The sequence below is a fragment of the Cervus elaphus genome, chromosome 12 (genome assembly GCF_910594005.1).
Source record: "Cervus elaphus chromosome 12, mCerEla1.1, whole genome shotgun sequence".
Lineage (NCBI taxonomy): Eukaryota > Metazoa > Chordata > Mammalia > Artiodactyla > Cervidae > Cervus > Cervus elaphus.
Window position 1 is genome coordinate 87,818,773 of NC_057826.1, and position 14,697 is coordinate 87,833,469.

At 44.4% G+C, this 14,697-nt stretch overlaps 1 long non-coding RNA gene across 3 annotated transcripts in view; it reads right to left on the reverse strand.

Moving 5' to 3' along the window:
* Nucleotides 1-14,697, reverse strand: part of LOC122704843 — a 46,718-nt gene that overhangs the window by 19,918 nt on the left and 12,103 nt on the right. The window lies entirely within an intron of this gene.

Here is a 14,697-nt window from a genome sequence, read left to right on the forward strand (position 1 = left end):
AAGAGAAAAAAACAGATAACCTGGATAACACTCTATCCACTAAAGAAATTGAATTTGTCGTTTAAAATATTCCCACAAAGAAAACTTCAGATCTGGATGCCTTTACTGGTGAATTCTCCCAAACATAAGGAAAAATTACCAATTTTTATAAAATCCTTCAGAAAATTGAAAAGGAAGGAATAGTTCTTAACTAATTCAGAGACTAGCATTACTCTGATACCAAAACCAGACATGATCATAAATGCAAAAACTTAATAAAAATTCTAGCAAAGTAAACCCAGCAATGTATAAAAGAATAATTCATCATGACCAAGGGGGGTAAACCCAGAAATGCCAACTTGAAGAAACATTTGAAAATCAATTGATGTAATTCACCATATTAGCAAACTGAAAAAGGGAAAAACAAACAACTTTACCTCAATAGATGCAAGAAAAGGATTTGACAAAATTCAGCACTTATGTTTGATAAAAAACCCTCAGCAAAGTAGGAAAAGAAGGGAAGTCCCTCAATGTGGAATCTATGAAAAACTAAAGGCTAACATATAATAGTTAATGGTTAAAGACTGAGTACTTTCCTTCATGAGACAACAGTGTCTGTTCTTATTGAAAGAACCATAATGTTACTGAAAGTTTTTACACAATTTTACATTCCTATCAGTAGGAGAATTATAGTGTGTTTTATATAGCTGATGCCATATGCTCCCCAACACTTGGTAAGGTCAGTCTTTTAATTTTAGCTTTCCTAAAAGTGGATGTGTAGTGGTATCTCTGTATTTTAATTTACATTTCCCTAATAGCCAAGGAGCACTTTTCATGTTCTTATTTGCTGCTTGTGTACCTTCTCTGGAGAAGTGTCTGTTTAAAACTCCTTCTCATTTAAAAATAAAATATTTTTTTGTGCCTTCTTACTGAGCTGCATATATTTTTTCCTTTGTTTTTTTTTTTATTTTTTTATTGAAGGATAATTGCTTTACAGAATTTTGTTTTTTCTGTCAAACCTCAACATGAATCAGCCATACTACTACTGCTAAGTCACTTCAGTCGTGTCCGACTCTGTGCGACCCCATCCCTGGGATTCTCCAGGCAAGGACACTGGAGTGGGTTGCCATTTCCTTCTCCAATGCATAAAAGTGAAAAGTGAGAGTGAAGTCGCTCAGCCATGTCCGACTCTTGGCGACCCCATGGACTGCAGCCTACCAGGCTCCTCCGTCCATGGGATTTTCCAGGCAAGAGTACCGGAGTGGGGTGCCATTGCCTTCTCTGTGAATCAGCCATGGGTATACATATATCCCCTCGCTTTTGAACCTCCCTATCATCCCCCTCCCCAACCCACCCCTCTAGGCTGATACAGAGCCCGTTTGAGTTTCCTGAGCTATGCAGCATAGATACCCTTTGGCTATCTATTTTGCGTATGGTAATGTAAGTTTCCATGTTACTCTTTCCGTACATCTCATCTTCTCCCCTCTCTTCATGTCCATAAGTCTATTCTCTGTGTTTGTTTCTCCACTGATGCCCTGTAAATATATTCTTCAGAACCATTTTTCTAGATTTCATATATGTGCACTAGCACACGATATTTATCTTTCTCTTTCTGACTCACTTCACTCTGTATAATAGGTTTTAGGTTCATCCACCTCATCAGAACTGACTCAAATGTGTTTCTTTCTATGGCTGAGTAATATTCCATTGTGTATATGTACCACAACTTCTTTATCCATTTGTATTTTTAAGTATATTCTAATACAAATTCTTTCTTCATGTATTCTGGGTCTATTCTTTCTTAGTGTATTCTAGATCTATTAAAAATAGGTTTTTAAAAAGTATATTCTAGATATAAGTCCTCTGTAGGATATATTTTACAAATATTTTCTCCCAATGGTGGCCATCTTTTCATTTTCCTAGTGGTTTCTTTTAGATAGCAAGTGTTAATTTTAATCGTCTAGTTTGTTGTTTTTTCTTTTATTGTTAGCACTATTTGTAACATATCTGAGAACTCTGCCCAACTCAAGGTTATAAAGATTACTGATAATTTCACAGGTGTATCCAATATGTCAAAACTTATCAAATTGGATATTCCAATTGTATCCAATTGTATGTGTAATTGTATGTTAACTATACCTCAGTAAAGTTGCTCAAAAAACCTGAAACCTGATCTAATTTTTTAAAATTAATTCTGGCTGCTATGAGGAGAAGGGGCTGGGGTGGGAGAGTGGGTAAGAGTAGGAACTGCGGGTGTTTAGGAGACTGTTACAGCCGTACTGGTGAGAGATACTGGTGACAGTGGAAGTGAAGAGGAGGGGCTTCCCTGGTGGCACAGACAGTAAAGATTCTGCCTGTGACGCAGGAGACCTGGGTTCAGTCCTTGGATCGAGAAGATCCCCTAGAGAAGGGAATGGCTACCCACTCCTGTATTCTTGCTCTAGGAAATCCCGTGGACAGAGGAGCCTGTTGGGCTACAGGCCATGGGTTGCAAAGAGTCAGACACGACTGTGCAACTATCACTTTTCAGACATATTTGAGAAATATTTTGAGACCTAAATACAAATGCACTAACAGACTTATAAGATATGAGAGAAATGGAGAGATCCAGGATGGCTACCAAATTTCCAACTTGAGTGCTGAGTGGCTGTGGTTGCCTGGTCAGGAAGACTTGGGGGTAGAGATGGGAATGGAACCAGAGTCCTCTTTCTTGTCTACCTGTGAAGATGGCTAGACTTCAAGAGAAGGGTCTGAGTGGAGTATTAGTCACCCTGAGAGAATAAACGAATAAGAAGCTTGAAAATAGCCTTGGGCATTCCAACACTTGGAGATTCCCTGAAGGAGCCGGTAAAGTTCCTCAGGAAGGAACAACTAGGGAACTACCAATCATATTAATTTCCTATGGCTGCTGTGACAAATTACCACAAACTGGTGGCTTTAAACAACTAAAAGTTTATTAGCTCAGTTCTGGGGGGCCAGCAGTTCAAAATCAGATGCCTGGGCTGAAATCAAGGCATCAGCAGGGCCATATTCCTTCTGGAGGGTCCAGGGGACAATGCATTCTGTCACTCTTCCAGATTCTGGCCGCTGTTGGTGTTCCTTGCCCTGCGCTTCATCACTCTAGTCTCTGTCTCCATGGTCACGTACTTCCTCCTCTCCTGTCGATGTCAAATCTCCCTCTGCCTCAGTCTTCTAGGGACATGTGTCATAGGATTTAGAGCCCACCCAGAAAATCGAGGATGATCTCCTCATCTCAAGATCTTTAGCTTAATTATATTCATAAAGATCTTTTCTTCCCCCAAACAAGGAGATGAGCCTGTGGACATATCTTTTGGGGGCCATTATTCAACCCACTGTACCAGCTGATTGACAGACTAAAGGAGTGACTAATTAAGTAATAAAAGTTGGCAGAGCTCCCTATGCCTGGGAAGAGGGACCGAGGATGTCAAGTATAGGGTGCATAGGACCTAGGCTGCTCTTAGCTTGAGCATGTGTGTGGGAGACTGTTACGGAGAGGGGATGTACTGTGGACAGGAATCTCCTAGCCCTTCCAGACCTGACTCAGCATCTGGCAGGGGTCATCCATGCTGTAGCCAAAGTGACCTTTATGTTACAAATCTGTTCATGTCACGCCCCAGTGAGTGGCCCTTCAATAGCTTCCTGCAGCTTTAGGCCAAAGACAAATATTCTTGCCTACCTACAAGGTCTAGGGGCCTGGTCTCAGCCCACCTCTGCAGCCTTGTCTCACACCTTCGTCCTCTGCTGTCTGCCTCCAAGGACACCGGCTGCCTCTCAGGTCCTTGCCTACGTTGCAGGGTCATGGTTATGGTTTTCTCTGCCTGGAAGGTTCTTCTTCAACTCACTTCATGGAGTTAGCAACAACTAATACTTTGGATCTCAACCCAAATGTCTCTTCTTCAGGGAATTCATCCTTGAGTCCCTGGTCCAGGTCATACTAATGTGTAATAAATTTCTCATGGCTCCCCGTACTCATCTTCCATAGTACTCTCAGAGTATACAGTTGTGTACATATTTGTAATATTATTTTATTAGTGTTTGTCTCTACCACTAGACCATAAGGGAGGGTTTGTATGACTTACCACTCTTATCACAAGTGCCTTGTACAGTGCTTGGCACACAAATGGAGTATGTGGTAGTTTTGAAACATGTCTGCAAATTTTTTGATACTCTTCCCATCAAGAGATAGAGTCCAGTTGACCTCCCTTTAAATATGGGCTGGTCTTAAAAAAAAAAAATGGGCTGGTCTAATGACTTGCCTCTAGTTAACAGAATGTGGCAGAAGAAATTCAGTATGACATCTAAGGCTTGGTCATGAAAGGTAGTATGGTTTCCTCCTGGCCTGATTTCTTTTTGGATGCTCCCTTTCAGAAACAGCTGCCATGCTGTGATGATGCCCAGGCCACATAGACAGGGCACAGGTAGGTGTTTCAGCAAAAAGCCCCACTGAGAACTTAGCCGATACCCAATATCAACTGGCAGACATGTACTGAGGGAAGCTTAGAGGAGGTGATTCCAGCCTCAGCCTCTGACTGAGAAACCCTGAGTGAGAATTGCCTAGCTGAACCCAGTGACTCCTGGAACCATGAGAGATGAAAAAATAACTGATTGTTGTTATTAAATAACTGATCATTATTGTTATTATTACATATAAGTTTGGGATGATTTGTTACTTAGAAGTGGATTGGAACAGGGTCCAAGAAATACTCAATAGATGTATTGAATGAATATATGTGGAGAGGTCTGGCTGAGGGAATATTGCCTTTGCTTTAGCTCTGTATAAATTTTTGTTGGTAAGTCTCAGTTGTTCCTGCTCCAAGAGATCTTGGAGATCCTGGAAGCCCCAGTCTAAGAGTCTGTACTCATACTTAGCCAAGAGAAGACTCGCAGAAACTCTACCCAGAGCAGAGAGCATGGCGGGGTCATAAAAAATGAGCTCTGGCAAGAAACTCAGCGTGCATTCATGTCACCGTGGGTTATTAATCTTGGGCCATGCATGGTTTCAGGGGAGCAAAAACATACATTTCCCCTGCATGTGTATTTTCCTAGGGGGAGGGTCTCTAGGCTGTCATTTTTATCAAGTTTTTTAAATGCCTATGTCCCCAAAGTGTTAAGAACTACAGATTTAGCACAGCAATCTAAATTTCTAGATTAAAAAACTGAGAACACCTCATTTTCTAGTAAAAAGATGGACAAAATACCCTAAATAAGCTTCCTTCTGCAAACAATTCTGGATAAAAGAGAAGAAAAACTTCTAATGCACTGATGAGCTGGCAAGAAAATGAGGAATACTCAGCCCCTAAAACTCAAGAATCCAGAGAGGTAAGTTGAGCTATTTTTTAATGTATTTGTTTGTTTATACTGTGGAGACCACTTAACCTCTCCCATATACATAATGAAATCTATGCTGTTAACAAATTTTATTTATTTATTTGGCTGTGTTGGATCTTAGTGGCAGCACATGTGGAATCTTCGTTGCGTCACGAGGGATCTTTCACTGTGGCTCGTAGACTCCCCAGCTGTGGCCCACAGGGTCAGCAGCTGTGGTGCCTGGGCTTAGTTACTCCAAGGCACATGGGATCTTAGTTCCCAAACCCATGTGTCCTGCATTGCAAGGTGAGTTCTTAACCACTGGACCGCCAGGGAAGTCCCCCCTCTTAACCAAAATTTAAGTGTACAGTACAATACTGTTAACTATAAGCACAATCTTGTACAGCAGATCCCTACAGCTTTTTCACTTTGCACAAGTGACACTTTATTATTTTTATTTCTTAACTCAGTAAACTTGAACTTGGTCATATAGAATGGGGTGATATGAGAGAAATCAGTGTTGTAGTAGTAACTGGCTCTCCAACAAGACAAAGTACCCTATTTTTAGTGTTTGCTGATTTCCAAGGTGCAAATATTCCTAGCATAGCCAGTTTCAAGCTCTCAATGGTACCAGGAACTGACACTCCAAATTCCTAAGTATTTGGTTCTTCTGAGTTGGTAGGAGCCAGTTCCAGCACACTGCTGAGAGAAACTCAAGCTGTCTCTAAGGTGGGAAGTCTGATAAGACCTTTCTTGCATAAGATTGGGACTTCAGTGAATGAATGGACCAGATAAAAGCACCACTACCACCCAACAGACTGAAAAGAAAAATGCCTATCTTAACGTCCCTCTTCTCAGGAGAAATAAAATAGCCCCTGCAAATTCACAACTGTAAGGCATATCTATGTCATTTGAAGCCCAAATTCACACTACTTGGGTGGTCTGAAAAATTTCAGTCCAGCAGTTAATTTAGAGTGGTCCCAGTCTGGTAACACCGTGAGAATCTGGCAAATCAAATGCAAATACTCCTGGAAAAACCCACCTTCACCCCAAGTCTCAAGAATTCCCACAGAGAAAGCCCCAAATAGCTTCTAGCTGAAAATCACCAAACAACAGATGGTGGAAACAAGTCTGTGTTGTCTTTAGATACTGGAATTATCAGACAAATAGTATAAAATGACATGTTTAAAATGCTGAAAGAGTAGAAGAGAAAGTTGAAAATTTGATCAGTGAGCAAGATACCCTGAAAAAGCATCAAGTATATTTGAACAAGAATTAGAATGTCCTTCTAGAAATTTAAGATATCTTAACTAAATCTACAAATTCAATGGTTGTGTTAAATAGAAGATTAGACACAATTGGCTATATCAGGCACAATAAAATTATAACTGGATGATAGAATTGAAGAAATTCTCTAAAGTGCAGCATAGAGAAATAAAAAGATGGAAAATATGAAACAGTAGTTAAAAGATATGGGGGATAGGTTGAGATGGTCCAAAATACAGATAATCAGAGGTTTCAGAAGGAGAGCAGAGAGATTATGAGACAGAAGTAATATTGGAATAGTTAGTGGATGAGATTCATCCAGAAATCCATCAATTCATGCATTCAAGAATCTTGGTAAATCCTCAAAAGAATTAATCAAAAGAAACCCACAAGTAGACATATCATAGTGAAAATGCAGATTGCCAAAGATGAAGTCTTAAATAGGAGATTATTTTCAAAGTAGTGACAATTAGACCAAAACAGGTGATTTCTTAACAGTTGGAAGATAGTAGAATTGTATTTTTAATGTGCTGAGGGAAAATGATTGTCAGACAAGAATTCTAAAACAAGTGAAAAGATATTTTAAGAATAAGTAAAAAATAATGATATGATGAGATGAACAAAACTATATTTGCCACTGGCAAGCAGAAAGAAAGTGATTCCAGATGGAAGAAATTAAAGACAAGAAGGACTGCAGAGCAAAGAAAGTGGTACCTGTATCAGTAAAAACAAATATTGTATAAATAATATTAACAATGTCTTGTGAGCTTAAAAAAAGATAAAATTCAAATATATAAAAGCAGTCATATATAAGCTAAAAGGGGAGTGATTAGAATTAGTTCTAAGGTCCTTGTTTTATTTAAGAGAAAAGATATTGGCTAATGTCAAACAGGCAAAATGTGCACATTAAAGTTTCTAGTATAACCTCTAAGAATAGCAAAAACAAGTATAATTTGCAAACTAGTAAAGGAGAAAAATGGAATAAGAAAAAATAATCAAGAAAACAAGAAACAATACAAAAAGAAATCAAGAAAAGGCATGAAAAATACAAATTAATAAGTACATATACATTTACATATATACACACATAGATATATATGTGTGTGTGTGTGTCTGTGTATGTATCAGTATTTTAATAAATATGCATGGACTAAATGCTTCAGTTAGATGAAAAATATTTCTGGGACTTCCCTGGTGGTCCAGTGGCTAAGACTCCACGTTGCCATTGCAGAGGGGCCCCAGATATGATCCCTGATCAGGGGAAAAAAACCCCCATGGCGCAGCTAAGACACAGGGCAGCCAAATAAATAAATAAATATTTTTTAAAAATTAGAAGAAAAAGATTGCCAAGTTAGACAAGGTAAATGAATCCAACTATAAGCTATTATAGAGGTGTATCTAAAATATAATACAGAAAGATTAAAAGGATGAAAAAATCTGCCAAATACTAAGCAAAGAAAGATGATATATTTTAGTCAAATTAGACTTTGACCAAAAAAAAAAAAAAAAAAGCATTATGAGAGACAACAGGGTCACTTCATAATGATTAAAAAGTCTAATTCATCAGTAAGATGGAATAAATCTTACATTTATATGTATTTAATAACTTCAAAATAGATAAAGCAAAAAGAGAAATCAAGGAAAGCAAAATAAAAACAAATTCATAATGCAGTGGGAGATGTTAACACACCTCCCTCAGTAACTGATGGATCAAGCAAACCATCAGTAAGGATTAGGAAAGTGGGGTCCATAGAGGGGAAGTGACAGATGATCCTTCATCCTTCTACAAATATTGAGAGCCTGAATGTCCAAGATACCACAATTATATGCTTTGCCAGAGAGAAAAAATGCTTTTAGTATTTTTATGAGTGGGAATTCTAGTCCCATTTTATGAATTGGAAGCTTGAGAGGCTTGGAGAAGTTAAATAACTTGGGTATAGATGCTCTTGCTCAGAAATCTTTAATGTCAAATCCTACAGCCTAACACAGCCCTTGACCTTCCTGCTTGTGGACAATCTTAATCCCCCTACATCTCCTCCTTGACCTTTTCAAACTTCCTGGAGACCTCTGGTCCAGTCTTTTTGCCCCCTCTCATCATGCTTCCTTCTTTCCCAGTCTGAACCTCTGGGGGGTCATCTGAGTCCCTCTCTCCCCAGCACTCCTGATTCCCTTGCACTCCTATCCACTTGGGCTCAGCCCATCCTTGTATTATACCTGGAGTCCACCTGTTCTGCTCCTGTGATTGGCTAGGCTGCTGAGTCATGCTGGAGAAAGATGCCCAGCTCTACACATTCTTCCCCATAATTCTGGGATCTTGCTCCATCACCTTTGTTCACTCTAATATCTATAAGACCTCCTTCTCTTGGCTTTTTCTCCTTAACCCAACAACTTGCTCAAGTCTGTTCCATCCCTTTTTTTTTTTTCTTTAAAAAAACAAAAAACAAACCCAGAGTCTTTGATTTACTTATTTAAATTTTATTTATTTATTTATGACTGCTCTGGGTCTTTGTTGCTGCGTGCAGGCTTTCTCTAGTTACCGCGAGTGGGGGCTACTCTAATTTCCATGCTGGGGCTTCTCGTAGTGGTGGCTTCTCGTTGTGGAGCATGGGCTCTAGAGCTAGGGCTTCAGTGGTTGCAACCAGGGATTGAATCTGTGTCCCCTGCATTGGCAGGTGGACTGCTAACCACTGGACCATTAGGGAAGTCCTGGGTCTCTTCCATTCCAAAAAGAATCTTCTCCTCTCCTTTCTGGCCACCATGTAACCACTTCTCTTCTTTCCACATCCAAGGAGTAATGAACAATGTCTCTACTTCCTCACCTCCCAACTTTCCTTCTTTATCCTTTGTAGGCTGGCTTCAGCCCCTATCACCCCACTGAAACTTCTGTTTCTAAAACTACCAAGAATCTACTAATTACCAAATGCAAGAGATATTTTTCATTCTTAGAACCTGGGCTCTGCAGGCCTCAATAGCCTAGGATATAAATGGATCTACATGAATAAAAACAAAACAATGAGCACCAAATTTCACCCATTCTTTGCATCTACCCACTGAGGTGGGTGAGGACCCTCTCTGGTCTCTGCAAAGCCCACTGATGTATTTCTGGGTCCACAGGCCAATGCTCCTATGGACTCACAGACAGCCTCAGGGCATCCGGTAGGGCATCTCCTGTGATCTACGTTTTCCTGCCTTGATTGAGGCAAAGAGCTCTGTGGAGGAAGAAATGTTTCTTTTTGCTTTATGAGTCCCCAAAGCAGATTTATCTGCTCCTTGAAATCCTACTTTTTTTTTTTATCACACTATTTCCATTGGTAGGACTCAGACATGAGTTCAGTGGGCCAATTTAGGAGCTGAACCTGAATACAGACTCAGAAATGAGTTCAGATTCTTCTTCCTCCCACTCCCCTGCCTCCCCAAGCACTAAGGTGTTTCCTTTGGCTCAAGTTCACACAAGACTTCTCACAGTGAAGCAGGCCCTGCTTCCCAATGGCTACCCAATGGCTATTCCCCCTCTCTTTTCCCTAAGAGCCCCTGACTTTATTCAGGTACCTACTTTACTCAGAACTAGTTTAGAGAAAGTAGTTCCAGGCCTGGCCTCATGGGGCAAGTCAACATTAGTTTATTGCCATAAAAGTGGTCCTAGGCACCGCCCCCCCCCCCCCCCCCCAGCTAGTAATGTAAGCATGGACTTCTAAATGTTGTCCCATTTCCACGAGGCTGAAAAACTGAGGCTCAAGCTCACTAAGTTCGAACAATGTCTTCAGACTAACAGCTAATTTCATTGGTGAGAATCCACTGCCCTCTCAATTCTAGCTTTTGTTTTTTTCTGGCCTGAGTACAGTAAGTCCCCTACATACAAAAGAGGTCCATCACAAGAGTGCATTCATAAGTCCAATTTGTTCATAAGTCCAACAACATACTCAACTAATTGGCTATATAGTGTTGTACTGTAATAGATTTATAATAATTAAAAAAATAATAATACATAAAAACAAACAAAAAATAAAGAAGATATTTTTAATTTTATAGCATCAAATTGCAGTGGTACAGTACAACAGCTGGGATACAGGGGCACGTTCACATCTTTGAAAGTTTGCAATTTATAAGTTTGTATGTAGGGGACTTACTATGTATTCCTGACTTCATTGCCAGTCAGGATGTGTTTTCACACAAAATGGCACTCTTTCCTGGATTCTTCCCCTTCCCCTATCATCCTGCTTCCCCTTCTCCCTAACTGGTTTCTCCTGGGAACATTTCTTTACTAAATCACCTTTATTGAATCTTCTCTGAGAATCTGATAAAAGTCATGGGCCTTGTCCCCAGAAAAATGCAGATACACACATTCAAGATGGTATATATACCTTTCTGCTCCCCCAAAGTCACCTATGGACCCAAGATTAAGAACTCTGGACAAAATGATCTTTGGAGGGACTTCCCTGGTTGAGACTCAGCTTCCAGTGCAAGGGGCACAGTGGTGGGGGCTGGAGGTGTGATCCCCGCTGGGGAAACTAAGATCCCGCATGCTGCACGGCACAACGACAGCAACAAAAGATCTTCGGGGCACCCCCATAGCTCACTTTCTCTGCATTTTGCACCCTGGTTACTAGGGAGTTGGGGGGCAGGCTCACTTGGGGTTGAGCTGTCTCCCTCTGGCTTTGCTGAGGCTGGCCATGCTTCCCTGGAGGCCACAGCCCCGGCTCTAGGCGCCCAAGAGCGTCCCCGTGCCTACACGTAACGTGCCTTCAGCTGGAAGACAAACCTGGACAGCACAGCGCTCCCTGCGGTGGTGGTCGTGGCCTCCACTCTTCCTAGACTCCCTTCTGGTGGGGCCCAGGCTGCCCACTGAGCTGTCGTCTCCTCCCTCTGGACTTCTGTGCTGGGCCCCCACACCACACTCCCCCCTTCCCTCCCTCTGGCCAGAAGCCTGGGACCCCGCCTCTGAGGAAACCCTACAACAGGGTCTCTGGCCTCTCCTTCCCACGACTGAAGTCGCTCACGGGGACTCTAGACCCCAGGCTCCGGCCTGTTCGCGGCCCCCTTGAAAACCTGGGGTCCGGGGAGGCTGAGGGCTCTGGCCTCCACTGGGGAAACTGGACTCGGGGTGAAGCTCCCAGGCAGGGGCTGTAGGGCCCTTGGAGACAACCTGCTCTCCTGCCTTTGTCCATGTCTGGGCTCTGGGGGTGCAGGCAGCCTTGGGAGAGGCTGTTCTCCACTTGGCCACCCCCACCCCCAGGCGCCTGGCTCTCCTGCTGTTTTCTTCCTCTGGGCTCTGGAACCTTCTGCAGATCCTCTCTCCTCAGGATGAGGAAAGCAGATGTCGCTCTCCCCACCAGGCCCCCAAACATCCTCCCCCCAACCCCAGGGCTTCCGGCTCTCTCCTTCTTCATTCTCCAGTGACCACGGCCCTTCTCTGCCGTGACAGGTGACAGAGCAGAGTGCCCTCCAGCCCCGGCCCGCTATCCGGGCTCAGGGGCTGTGTCTGGGAGGGGAGGCTGGGTCTCGCTCAGGAGGACCTGGCTGCCCAGCAGAGAGGCCACCAGGGCAGGTTTGTCCGTCCCGGCCTGTGGCTGGGCCGGGCTGGAGGCTCGGAGGCATCCGTCTGCAGGCAGGGCCAGCTGGGAAGGTCCTGCCTGTCCCTGCAGGACCTTCGCCTGCCTTTTCCAAGTGCTTCCCCTCCACCCTGAAGGTGGGTCTCCACCGTCCCTGGAGTCGTATTTCCCAGGAACATGGGGGAGTGGCGCTCTTGCTCTTCAGAGCCACAGCTGAAGAGCTTTCCTGTCAGAGCAGCGGTTCTCAGATGCGATGAGAATCACCCGAGAGCTTTACAAACCACTGCTGTTCGAGCCGCACCTGCACCAGTTACCGGTTTTAAAGCTCCCGGACGATCCAAATGTGCGGCATTCGAGCCTCACAAGGGCCCTGAAAGGCAGGGACTGTGACGGTGGGGACACTGGGCTCAGAGAAATGAAACCACTTGCCTGGGGTCAGAGGGCAAGTGAAAGGGACGAGGGTCCCCTCCAGACCTGCACCCTGCTGGAAGCACCCAGGCTTCCAGAGGGGCTTCCAATGGGACCACAAGGCCTCAGGCTGGCTCAGGTAACTGGCCCTGTCTTCCCAGAAGTGGGGAGACATTTCTGCCCCCTCTTTCTCTGCATGCTGGGCTGGGCCTCCTTCAAGCTCCAGACTGCGGTGGGTCACTTCCACTCACCCAGCCAGGTCCTCTCACTGGAGAGGCGCGCCCTTTGGTGAGGGGGGAGGATGCATTTTTGAGGTGAAATATTGTACAACAGCCAGGAACGGAAAATATTAAAAGCCCATGGGCGCCAGCAAGGTTCAGGCCAGGGCCAAAAAGTTCAGAAAAAAAGGAATAAGGCTCCCTGCAGTGGAAACCCTGGGGTGGGGCGGGATCAGTCACGTCACCCACACCCTGTATTCCAGGTTGCGTCCATCTTCAGGGTTAGAGCAAGCCTTGCCTGGGCCACAGGAAGGTCCTGGGGTGGAGATCCCAAGGGGAAAGCCCCACAGGTGTGCTGGATTTGGTCTGCCCTGCGGAGATGGGCGCAGAGAAGTGGGGCCCCTGAGGGTGGAGTATCATACTGGGATACACAGGTTCTGAAGGTTCCAGGTGCTGGGATGCTGGACATGGTCCCTGTCCTCTAGGGTTTCCACCATAGAGATGGGGCAGGCAAGGAAACAGACAACATCAATAGAATGCGATAAACGCTGTGTGGGAGGAGAGCACAGGGATCCTGAAGACAGGAGAAGGGCAGTTATCTCAGTCCTGGGCTATGAGCAAGGGTTCCCAGAGGAGGAGGTGGTGCCTGGCTGAGTTTTGCTACAACTAGATATTTGAAGAATGTTCACACAGCTGAAGTGTGGGTACATGCCCTAGAAGCCTCTCTCTTTGTGTTGGGAAAACAGAGAGACATAAGCAAATGGACCCATTCTCCCTGGGGGGGCCCCTGTCATCTCTCCCTTCCCCTCTGCCCATCGCATACACATTAAAGTGCAGACACACTCGTAGCCACAAACAGTTACACATAAACACATACACATGTACAAGGTAGTGGAGAATGCACCTGCCTTCTTCTCGGTGAGATAGCTGTTTCCGTAAGTGAAAGGGTTTTTAAAAATATTTATTTTTGTATACTTATCTGACTGCACTGAGTCTTAGTTGTGGGACGTGGGATCTTTAGTTGAGGCACGTGGGATCTAGTTCCCCGACCAGGGATTGAATTCGGAGTCCCTGAACTGGGAGAGTGGAGTCCTAGCCACTGGGACCGCCTGGGACGTCCCAAGAGAAAGGTTTTAATAAGAACTGGAGGTAGAAGATGAGGCCCCCACGGTTGAAGGCCTGTGGGGACAGGCTGCTGCTCTGCTGAAAACAGGAAGGAAGATTCAGAGGGGGGTGTAAGGAACAGTGGTGAAAGAGGAAGAGGAGGGAGCTCTAGGGCCCATCTAATCCTCTCATTTAACTGTGGAGGAAACCAAGGTCCAGAGAGGGAAAGTAAAATGCCTGAGGTCACATTGTACCTGGGGGTCAACGCTGAGTGTGGGCACACAGGGGTCATGACACACCCAGGCTAGCTTGCAAGCCCCCGCACTTCAGTCGTGGTGCACACTCCCAGAGCAGGCACACAACCGAGGCTGCCGTTAATCACCCCTGAAGCTGCTCAGATCCCTCATTCAGCTGAGCAGCTGGGTCAGCCTGCCTGTCTGCATCCCTTTCGCACTCCAGCCCTCATGGATCACGGGGCCCATAGCGGGAAGTAGAATATTTGGGAACCTCGGGTCAGGTTACCTGCAGGTCTGTTCTGAGCATTCCCTGGAGGTTCCCTGAGGCAGTGCAGGGTGTTCACCCCTAGAATGGACTCGGCTGTTCAGGGGACAGGGCTGGGCCTGCATCCTCAAGGGAAGATGTGCCTCAGGGCAGAGCCAGAGCCTCACCGGACCCAGAACTGGGACTGCAGACCCCTAGCGTCACATCTCAGTGAGATGCCAAGGAGTCTACTGGAGGCAGAGAGGAACCTAGAGGAACAGGAGACCTGGGCTCCATCGTGACTTGCCTCTCTCTCCATGAATGGCCTTGGGTAAATCGTTTTCCCTCTTGAGGATCTATGAATT